The sequence below is a fragment of the Capra hircus genome, chromosome 4 (assembly GCF_001704415.2).
Source record: "Capra hircus breed San Clemente chromosome 4, ASM170441v1, whole genome shotgun sequence".
NCBI classification, from domain to species: domain Eukaryota; kingdom Metazoa; phylum Chordata; class Mammalia; order Artiodactyla; family Bovidae; genus Capra; species Capra hircus.
The window spans coordinates 65,434,687-65,446,741 of record NC_030811.1 but is presented as its reverse complement, the minus strand read 5'-3'; positions in this window follow the sequence as shown (position 1 = coordinate 65,446,741).

Genomic DNA, 12,055 nt, shown 5'->3' with positions numbered 1-12,055 from the left:
AATTAAAATATTTTTAAATGTAACATTAATTCATGCAAAAAGGTATTAGAAAACTTATAACAAAATGAAACATAAATGAGTAACCACAGTCCAAGTCAAGAAATAGAACATTATTAGCTTCTTAGAAAACTCTTCAAAAATACTTTTGCCATGCTGCAGTTGGAAGTCATTTGGATTGGTCTCAGTTTGGAATAATATTAAATAATACTGCTTTAAACATTATGTACACTGCTTTAAACGTTTGTGCACATACATTTCTCTTGTAGCTGGGTCAAATGGTAGGAATATATTCACTTTATGGACAGTTTTTCAAAGTGGCAGCACCAATTTATACTTCCTTTCACAGTACCTGAGAATTCCAGTTGTTCTCCTTCTTTGCTAACACTTGGTATTGTAGAACTTTAGAACTTAAGCTAGTTTATAAGCTTGTAGAAGCATTATTTTTTAAAACTAAATTACTAATGATATTGAGCAACTTTGCATATGCTTATTGACCATTTGTGTATTTCATATATCAATTATAGAGGGTCTGATTGTATGATTTATCTATTTTGAAGAGAGACTGTCTTTTATTTTAGACTTTTATGTGGAAGTTTTTAAAAGCCTTTATTGAATTTGTTGCAATATTGCTTCTGTTTTTTATGTTTTTTGGCTGTGAGGCATGTGGGATCTCAATTCCCTGACCAGGGATTGAAATTGCACCTCCTCTGTCAGAAGGCAAGGTCTTAACCATTGGGAAGTCAGTCCTTTTTTTTTTTTTTTTTTTTTTGGGTATCTTTTTAAAATATATTCTGGATATAAGCCCTTTATGAGTTCCTTTGTTCTGTAATTATCTTGTTCTGTTTAGTGCTGTGCCTTTTCTCCCTCTCACTGATATCCTTTTTAGGACATTTTATTCTTTAATTTCAGTGTAATTTAAATTTTAATTTGTCAGTCTATTGTTTATTTTATGAGTCCAATTTAAGAAAAGTTTGCCTGTACTACAGTGATTAAGATATTCTCCCATGTTATCTTCTTGAAGACTGACTGTTCTGCCTTTCATTTTCATATCTACAATCCACTAAGAACTGACTTTCATGTATGAGGTGAGATAGGGAGTCAAGTATTTTCCTCTCTCACTTGAATTCAGAAATCTTAGTGAAATTATTTATTAATTAAATAATTCATCTGCAGCAACTTTGGGTTTTCTAATATGAACATAATGATGTCTGAAAGTAATAATTCATTTATCCCTAAAAAACTCTTTCATATTTTATATTTTTCTATTTTTTAGTTTCACTGGCATGAGCCTCCAGGATAATACTAGCCAGGTGGGATAATAGCAGATAATGCATGTATTATTTTTGTTTCCAGGAGAGAATACATTCATTTTTTTTCATAATTAAGTACTACCCTTTCTGAACTATTTTGTGTAGATATTCTTTAGTTTACCAAGACTTATGTAGTAAATGAATGAGGAACTTTTTCTTTTATTGAGTAATTACATTGGTTTAATGTTAAAGCAACATTTAACTCCTGGAATTGAAACAACCTGATAATATATTATCATTTAAAAAATATATTGCCATGTTTAGATGCTTTGATATAAGTTATGATGCTCTTAGAAGTCAGTTAGAACATATTTACACCATTATCTGAAAATACCTGCTTAAGTGTGCTGCTATTTTGCTCATAAATATTTAGAAATTCCACTGCTAAAGTCAGGTGTGTGTGCAATATATTCTGTTTCTTTCCATGAGAGGTTTAGTTAGATTTTTATAATGTACTTTAATGTACTTTTATAAAGTAGCTCCTAATGTCTTTTTATTAAAATTTAAATATAGGTAGGATCTTAAGTGATGAACTGTATTTTATTCCTCATATTACAAATTTGTACCATCTTCTCATATATTTTTTCTTCACCATCTCTGCCAAGCATTTATAATCTGCATCAGTTTCTCTAAGAAAGGACATTTTGCTTTTGTCAATTTTTCTATTGCATATTTGCTTGTTATATTATTTTTATTACAACTTCAATGAAATAATGATTGAAATACACTAAGCTATTTATATTTAAAATGCAAAATTTGATCAGTTACAGTATATGTATACATCTGAGAAACAACTGCCAAATTTAAGATAACCATTTCCCTTATTTCTACAAGTTTACTCATAATCCTTTATTATCCATTTTTTCCGCTCTACCTCCACCTCATATCAGCAGTGTTCTAGTTTCTGTTAATACAGATTCAATGTATTTTCTATAATTTTTAATAAGTAAAAAAGTTATTGGCCTGGCTTCTTTCACATAGAATACATTTTGAGATTCATCCTGTTATTGCTTTTATCAATAGTTCATTTCTTTTTTTGCTGAATACTGTTTCATTACATGTATGCACCACAGTTTATTCCCTAAATCTGTGTTCTTATAGTAAGATAGTCTCATATAACTCATCCTGCAGAAGGAAATGGCAACCCACTCCAGTATTCTTGCCTGGAGAATCCCATGGACAGAGGAGCCTGGTGGCTCCTTGGGGTCCATAGGGTCACAAAGAATTGGACACAACCGAGCATGTGCACACCATATAACCAACACACAGTTGGATTTCTTTCATTCCAATATTATAACCTTATTATTATTACTATTTCTTTGGATTTTAAAACTTGTCTTTTTACTATTTGCTTTCTAATTGACTCATGTTTTCTTTTTCCTTCCTTTTTTTGTCTGCTTTTGGATAGATTAAGGACTTTTTATTATTCCATGCTTTCCTTCTATTGGTTTGCTAGTTTTACGTATAAAGAATCTTAAGAGTAGGTCCTCTAGTGATTATATTAATACCATGTATGTTTGATATATTGAAGTCACTATGGTTAATATTTTTCCAGCATTTAGATATTCAGCCTTTCTTAATTATGGATATACCTGTTAATTTACCCTTTTCATTACTCTTTACTCAGTTTTCATTGTATCTCTGAACTTCCTTCCGGTGTCCTTTTCATTTTACTTAAATAATGTCATTTAGTTGATCATTTATTTGGTGTGGGTCTCCTGCTGAGGAATATTATTGAGTTTTCAGTTTTTAATATGTCTTTTTTTCTCCCTCATTTGGAAGGCATTTTCACTGATTATTGAATTTTAGGTTAAATAAAGATATCATTAAGTTATTATTGACTCCATTTGTGTTCTATTAATAAATCAGCTGTCAGCTTTATTGCATTCTTATGGGTAATATGATTCATTACTGCCAGATTTGACCACTTTATAGATTTTCTCTTTATCTTTTATTTTTAGCAGATTCAGAGTAATGTGTCTGGGCGTGATATTATCCATATTCAGAGGGATTTGATGCTCTAGTATTCGTGATTTGATATCTTTAATTGCTTTTAGAAAATTCTTTGCCATCGTCTTTTTAAATATTGCTTCTTTCCTAAGACTGTTCTTCCCTCTTCTAGACCACACATATATCCTATATGAACTATATGCCCTCTTCTCTATTTTTCATCTTTTTATCTCTTTTCTTCCATCTGGATATTTTGTCCTGACCTATCCTTTGTTCCTATTCTATTCGCCTTTTCAACATTGTCTATTTTGTTGGTGAACATTTCTATTGGTCTTCATTTTAATTCCTGTATTTTTCTGTTCTAGAATATACTATGACTGTTTTTTAGTTTCCAATTTTCCCTGAAACTTCCATTTTGTCTTTTAATCCAGTTAATGGAGATACACTAACCATAATTATTTTAAATTATGACTTTCTGCAGCATTACTTGCTTAAATTTTTTTAGTATTTTCCTATTACACTTTAAAAAGATTGCCAGCATCCTTCCTCTAATTAGATGGCCACGTATGGTTTGACTGCTGCCAGATTCTTCAACTTCACCTATTATGATACTCTCCATTCCTTAATCATTATGTTGTATTTGACTCTTGGCTGCCCTAAGCTTTTCCTCAAGTGACAGATTGTCTCTTCCTCAGGATTTTTGCATCTTTGATGTATCATTTTATTAGTGGCTCCTCTCAAATGACTCTCAATATTTGCCTTTTCCTCCTTTCAGTTCATTCCTCACATACAATGATGATGGCTATGTATTCTTCCTATAGTAAATCCAGGTGCTAGCACATTACTGGCACATGATAGACATCAGATATTTATGAATAAATGATTCAGTGAATTGCCAGGAGCCATCACGGGAGATCCCACCCATGGCAAAGGTCATGAGGAAGAGACCTGTTGGGCAAAGGCAAGATCAGGCCCAGAGGGACCCCCCTGAACCTTCTCAAGCATCTACCCCAAAACCAGAATCTGTCTGTTTTACTATATCATGCCTCTCACCAACACCTCTGATGTTAACGGGGAGCTATCCCTGACCACCTTTCTCTAAAGAAATTCAACTTAGGGCTCTGGTTAATAAGTCTCCTGGGCATAATAGAGTGTTCCAATCCAAACCCCTCTGATGACTTTCTAGTCTGCCTGACAGGTTTGTTCAGACTCCTGCAGCTACGCGTGTGATTGTTTATGGCCTCCCAACCATGAGAGGCGCAGGAAGCCTGAAACATTCTAAAAATATAGAGCCTTTCAGGGAGTTAAGAAATTATTAGAATAGCACTGGTGGAGGGTTTCATTGTTGACCCAATATTTGCTGCTAAAGTTTCCATATCCCTTACCCATTATGTCTTTAAGAAAAATAATTAGTAGCCTTTGATTTAACCACATTAGACCTTGAGTTAATAAATTGCTCCCATGCTATAGCCCACTTCACCTTTACCCTATAAGAATGCAACCTTATCTAGTGCTTTCAGAGGGTGGAACCTGACTTTAGAAAAATCACCTTTGGATAAAATTAGTTTTCTGGCTGACTAATCATTATCAGAAAGGGACATAAGATGTTAGCAGGCCCCCTGGCCAGAAGATGATGTAAATCACCCAAGATCTTTGAATATCGGAAGGAATGCAGGGAGAACACCTGGTCCCAATAAGGGTCAGGACTGCTGACCCTGCATGACTATGCATCTTCCATTATTTTCAATGTACTACTCAAGGTATATAAGCTTCCCTGGAAAATGAAGTTTGGGCCTTGCCTCATCATTGCTTGGCTCCCCCGTGTCTTTCTTTGTTTCTTTCTTTATCTTCTTTTCAAGCTGACTCCCTGGGGCATAGAGGCCCTCTGAGTTCACTTTCCTGCCCGGGCTTCTAAGACCTACGTGAGAGGCAGCCGAAGGCAGGGCACCCTCTGCTATTCAAGCGGGCGCATGTGGCCTATGTGAGCAGAGCAAGTCTCTTGTCTGAGACTTTATTGGCTTTCTGTGTAAACCAAGGAATATCAGCCTCTTTCTCTCCTATATTTTCCTAACTGCTATATTCCTTCTTTATCTCTTTCTATATCTCTAAATAAATCATTCGTCTAGGTTGCTGATGCCGTTCCCCTGAGGATACCCTGGATCCAACCGGGGCTGGACGCCGGTAGTGAATGAAGGGTATAATAATAATTATCAATTCTCTTAATAGTAAAAAGAGGAAAAACATCTAAACATCATGATAAAAACATCATCTTTTTATCTCTCAGAGCACCTCAGTTCAGTTCAGTTCAGTCACTCAGTCGTGTCTGACTCTTTAGACTGCATGAATCGCAGCACGCCAGGCCTCCCTGTCCATCACCAACTCCCGGAGTTCACTCAGGCTCAGGTCCATCGAGTCAGTGATGCCATCCAGCCATCTCATCCTCTGTTGTCCCCTTCTCCTCCTGCTCCCAATCCCTCCCAGCATCAGGGTCTTTTCCAATGAGTCAAATCTTCACATGAGGTGGCCAAAGTACTGGAGTTTCAGCTTTAGCATCATTCCTTCCAAAGAAATCCCAGGGCTGATATCCTTCAGAATGGACTGGTTGGATCTCCTTGCAGTCCAAGGGACTCTGAAGAGTCTTCTCCAACACCACAGTTCAAAAGCATCAGTTCTTCAGCACTCAGCCTTCTTCACAGTCCAACTCTCACATCTATACATGACTACTGGAAAAACCATAGCCTTGACTAGATGGACCTTAGTCAGCAAAGTAATGTCTCTGCTTTTGAATATGCTACCTAGGTTGGTCATAACTTTTCTTCCAAGGAGTAAGTGTCTTTTAATTTCATGGCTGCAGTCACCATCTGCAGTGATTTTGGAGCCAAAAAGTAAATAAGTAAATAAAGTCTGACACTGTTTCCCCATCTATTTCCCATGAAGTGATGAGACTGGATGCCATGATCTTCATTTTCTGAATGTTGAGCTTTAAGCCAACTTTTTCACTCTTCTCTTTCACTTTCATCAAGAGGCTTTTTAGTTCCTCTTCACTTTCTGCCATAAGGGTGGTGTCATCTGCATATCTGAGGTTATTGATATTTCTCCCAGCAATCTTGATTTCACCTAGAATATATCAAATAATTGCTCAATGTTGTTGCTATTGTTCAATTGCTAACTTACATCCAACTCTGCAACCTCATAAACTGTAGCTTCCTGTCCTTCATATCAGCTTCCTTCTCTTCACTATCTCCCTGAGTTTGCTCAAACTCAAGTCCATTGAGTCAGCGATGCCATTCAACCATTTCATCCTCTGTCATCCCCTTCTCCTCTTCACATCAGGTGGCCAAAGTATTGGAGCTTCAGCTTCAGCAACAGTCCTTTTCATGCATAATCAGGATTGATTTCCTTTAGGATCGACTAGTTTGATATCCTTGCTGTCCAAGGGACTCTTAAGATTCTTATCCAGCACCACAATTAGAAAGCATCAATTCTTCAGTACTCAGTCTTCTTTAGGGTCCAACTGTCACATTCATACATGAGTACAGGAAAAACCATAGCTCTGACTATATAGACCTTAGCCAGCCAATTGATGTCTCTGCTTTTTAATATGTTGCCTATGTTTGTCATAGCTTTCCTTCCAAGGAGCAAGTGTCTTTCAATTTCACGGTTGCAGTAACTGTCTGCAGTGATTTTGGAGCCCAAGAAAATAAAGTTTGTCACTGTTTACATTTATCCCCACCTATTTGCCATGAAATTTTGGAACAAGATGCTATGATTTTCATTTTTTGAATGTTGAATTTTAAGCCAGCTTTTTCACTCTCTTCTTTCACTCTCATCAAGAGGCTCTAGTTCCTCTTCACTTTCCTTCATTAGAGTGGTATCATCTGCATTTCTAAGGTTGTTGATATTTCTTCTAACAATCTTGATTCCAGTTTGTGACTTTTTCTATTAATTAACTTATTTTTGTTTCTTAGCTACATAGTGTGGTATGCAGGATCTTAGTTCCCTGACCAGAGATCTAACCCATACCAGCCACACTGGAAGTGTTTAGCCTTAAACACTGATCCATGAGGGAAGTCTCTGCTCAATATCTTTGACAAATTGAACTGAATTGTAAAATGCTTATGGTTTTGAAATTCATAGAGAGTATGATATAGATATAATATATATATGTCTATAATATATATCCCTCCAAATCTATATATTTATATATCTATGTGAATGATATGACCATAAATATTATTATGAAAATACAAGTTACTAATATTTTTAAACACTTGCATAATTTTAACCAAACAGTGAATTTGACCTTTCACAGATTTTCACCAATAATTTTTTCTACAACTTTGAATATCTATTGTTACAGTACCAAAAAACATAATTTGGTCATATTTCAAATATATAAGTAGAGAAGAAATATTTGATTTGAAGGAACGATTTTAAAATACTGTTTTCAGACCAATTTATTTTTAATGTATATCAGTTATTTTTAAAACATATGCAGAATTGCTTGAATAATTAATACTTTTTCTTTGCTGTATAGGAAGCTGTCAAATTGCCAATCTCTGACTCTGAATTTCCCAGCATTCACTGTGAATTTGTTTTTAAAAAAAGAAAAAGAAACCAGAATGCTAAAATCTAAAAGGAACTTCTATTTTAACAAAAATACCAGAGTTAATTAAAAAACACAAACTTGGCTTGCACATTCTCTGAAACATAGGAGCTTGCTAGTCAAGAGGTAGGTAGGTAGAAATTTTAACTATTCTATTTTCTCTGAATTTCATTTTAAAATGTATTTGGCACCTATCTAAAGAGATAATTGGCTCACCTACTTAAAACTGCATGAAGATTTGGTTTACCCTTGTATTCACCCACAACCCATTATTACCTACCTTCCCATAGCTATTTAGATACTCTATCTGCCAATGAATGGCATGGAGATTTGCTAGAATTGGCATGTTACACTTTTGGATGCACAGTCTCCATAGATGAGGGAAGAGACAGAAACCTGGGAACAAGTCATAATGGGAGTGGAAAAGTTTCACCAGCTGTACTGCTTCAAAGTACCCAAGAGCTTTCATATGGACAGCAAAGGATTCCATCTGGTCAGTAAGGGTGTGGCAGTAAATGCCAGGAGACATTGGAAAATTTGGGTACTGTCTAACAATAACAGCCACTCTCCATTCCATCTCAGGAGTGGGGATCTATGACAAAGATGTTAATAGCAACCAAACAGAGACTAAGCAGGAGTAAGAATATTACTGACATAATACTACTAACAGTTATGTTAGGAACACCAGAGCTGAGATGCAAGGACTGAGATGAAAATAAGACAAGCTTCAAGGATTATAATACAAATTTTCAAGGATACAAAAATACAATATCAATATTAAAAATTGCTTTGGAGGTAATAAATAACAATACTGACATAGGGGAAAAAATAAAGTGATGTGGAATATGAACATGAGGAGTTCAACCAGAAGATGGAGGATAGAAGATGAGTTAAAACATTAATAATGTATATTGTCCATGGGAAGAAAACAATACAAATCTAACCTAAAATTACTTATTTATAGTCTTAAGAAGCCAAACACTTAAACAGAATAAATATTTAAAACATAGCTGAAGAAAACAACTCAGAGATGAAACAGACCAAGCTTTAGGTAAAATAAATACAGAAACTAATGACAATGCTGATGATAGGAAAAATTGAGACCAAGGGAAGAAGGGGATGACAGAGGATGTGTTGGTTGGATGGCATCACTGACTCAGTGGACATGAGTTTGAGCAAGCTCTGGAAAATAGTGAAGGACAGGAAAGCCCGGTGTGCTGCCGATCATGGGGTCACAAAGAGTCAGACACAACTTAGTGACTGAACAACAACAGTGACAATCCAGGAAAATGTTTTTGATTGAAAAATAAGAGAATGTGGACTATAAGTAATAGACAAAATCTAAGAAATCTGACTAAGAAACAAAAATCACACTGGCTTAATGCTTCTAAATGTTAGTCAACAATGTTCAACATGTACATCGAGAAAGTATCTTAATCCATTAATCAGTTCAGTCACTCACCTGTGTCTGACTCTTTGTGACCCCATGGACTGCAGCACGCTAAGCTTCCCTGTCCATCACCAACTCCCAGAGTTTACTCAAACTCATGTCCATTGAGTCAGTGCTGCCATCCAACCATCTCATCCTCTGTCGTCCCCTTCTACTCCTGCCCTCAATCTTTCCTAGCATCAGGGTCTTTCCCAGTGAGTCAGTTCTTTGCATCAGGTGGCCAAAGTATTGGAGTTTCAGCTTCAACATCAGACCTTCCAATGAATATTTCCTTTAGGATGGACTGGTTGGTTCTCCTTGCAGTCCAAGCGACTCTCAAGAGTCTTCTCCAACACCACAGTTCAAAAACATCAATTTTTCTGTGCTCAGGCTTTCTTTATAGTCCAACTTTCACATCCATACATGACTACTGGAAAAACCATAGCTCTGACTAGATGAACCTTTGTTGGCAATGTCTCAACTTTTTAATATGCTGTCTAGGTTGGTCATAGCTTTTCTTCTAAGGAGCAAGTATCTTTTAACTTCATGGCTGCAGTCAACATCTTCACTAATTTTGGAGCCCCAAAATTAGAGTCTGTCACTGCTTCCACTGTTTCCCAATCCATTTTCCATGAAGTGATAAGACTGGATGTCATGATCTTAGTTTTCTGAATATTGAGTTTTAAGCCAACTTTTTCACTCTCCTCTTACACTTTCATCAAGAGGCTCTTTAGTTCTTTGCTTTCTGCCATTAGGATGGTGTCATCTGCATATCGAAGATTATTGACATTTCTCCTGGCAATCTTGGTTCCAGCTTATGCTTCCTCCAGCCTGGCATTTTGCATGATGTACTCTGCATATAAGGTAAATAAGCCAAGGTAATAATATATAGCCTTGGCCTACTCCTTTCTCGATTTGGAACCAGTCTGTTGTTCCATGTCTAGCTCTAACTGTTGCTTCTTGACCTGCATCCAGATTTCTCAGGAGGTGGATTTAACCCATGAATGATATATTTAGCCAAATTACTATACATGTAAGAAAGTAAGATAATTTCATAAATGCAAGGACTTAGAAAATATACTGACAATGAATTATTTCAGAAAAAGTCATCAAAAAATTTAACAGTTATTTATCAATTATTTCAAAGCTAAAAACTAATGAATAGAGAACTTGTGGTGCAAAATTGTTGTGGCATTCACTAAAACCATTTAAACAGTTGTTCAACTGATAGTATTAAATTTTTTGAAGCATCATTTAATGAGAATAATTGCCATCTAATATTCAAGATTTAAGACAAAAACTAAAGTTGAAAATGGAGAGAGGGTAGATAATTTTTTAAAGGTCACTAATTTCATTCTATCATGCAGAAAGATATTAAAAGATACTGTTTCATTTTTTATTTGGGTAATTTAAAATTTCCATATCAAAGCATTTTAAATCCATTAAAGTATCATAAAGAAAGTGAGAGTTTAGTCTCTCAGTCATGTCCAATTCTTTATTACCCCATGGACTGAAGCCCGCCAGGCTCCCCAGTCCATGAGATTCTCCAGGCAAGAATACCGGAGTAGGTTGCCATTACCTTCTCCAGGGCATCTTCCAGACCCAGGGATCAAACTCAGGTCTCCCACATGAACATTCAGCAAATTATAGGGAGTAATAAAACATCCATGTGCCTACCACTCAGGTAAAAGAGATTTTGTTATATGTGCTTCAGATAGCTTCCTCTTCCCTTTCATTTCATTTTTTTAAATAAAATATTAAATAAACTGTTCATGGTTCTTTGTATCGCTCCCCTATCCCTATTCACTCACCTTCCTTTACAGTTTCTATTACCATCCTGAAGTATAACTTGCCTGCCTGCATTGTTTCTATGGTTACCAAATATGTTTTTATCTTTCACCAAAGCAGAAAACTGATTTATATGTTTTAAAACTCTACAGAATGTATAATGATTTATGTATCATTTTAAAACAGTATTGAATGAAAAATGCTAATTATGGAAATCCTACAGCAGTTAAAATGAATGAAGTTGACTTATATATACAAACATAAGTAAATATTAGAAACATACAGTATAAAAGCTTGTATTCTGACATTAGGAACCAAGAACAACTGACACCTTCTAGTATTTTGTGTTTGTGAAATATTAAATTATGTTCCTTGCCAGCCACTTGGTGCACCAGTTTTTCCATGGCCTGTGAGAGGCACAGTGTCCTCAGGCTGTAAATCACTGGGTTCAACTAAGATTATATAATAGATGTTTGTAAAATGGGAGATAAGAGACTGAGAAATCCTGCTCTTTTGGATATACAGAGTAGTCTGCACTCTCTTGCTTGCTTTGTAATTTATTACACAATGTAAATCTACACCTATTTGTTTGTTGTTTGGTTTTTAAATTTTGTAACAAACCATTTTTGCTCAATGAACTCAACACAAAAAGTACATATTTAATAAAATGTTAGGTATTACATTTCTATTTCTCAATAAGTTTGATGATGAAGTGTGTGATTTGCAAGATAAATGTTTTAATATTTGTCGCTCACTCTAGAGATTCTAAGATTCTCCTGGTGGCTCAGATGGTAAACAGTCTGCCTGCAATACTGGAGACCTGGGTTCGAATCCTGGGTCAGGAAGATCCTCTGGAGAAGGCAATGGAGAAGGCAACTCACTCCAGTATTCTAGCCAGGAAAATTCCATGAACAGAGGAACCTGACAGACTACAGTCCATGGGGTCACGAAGAGCTGGACATGACTGAGCAA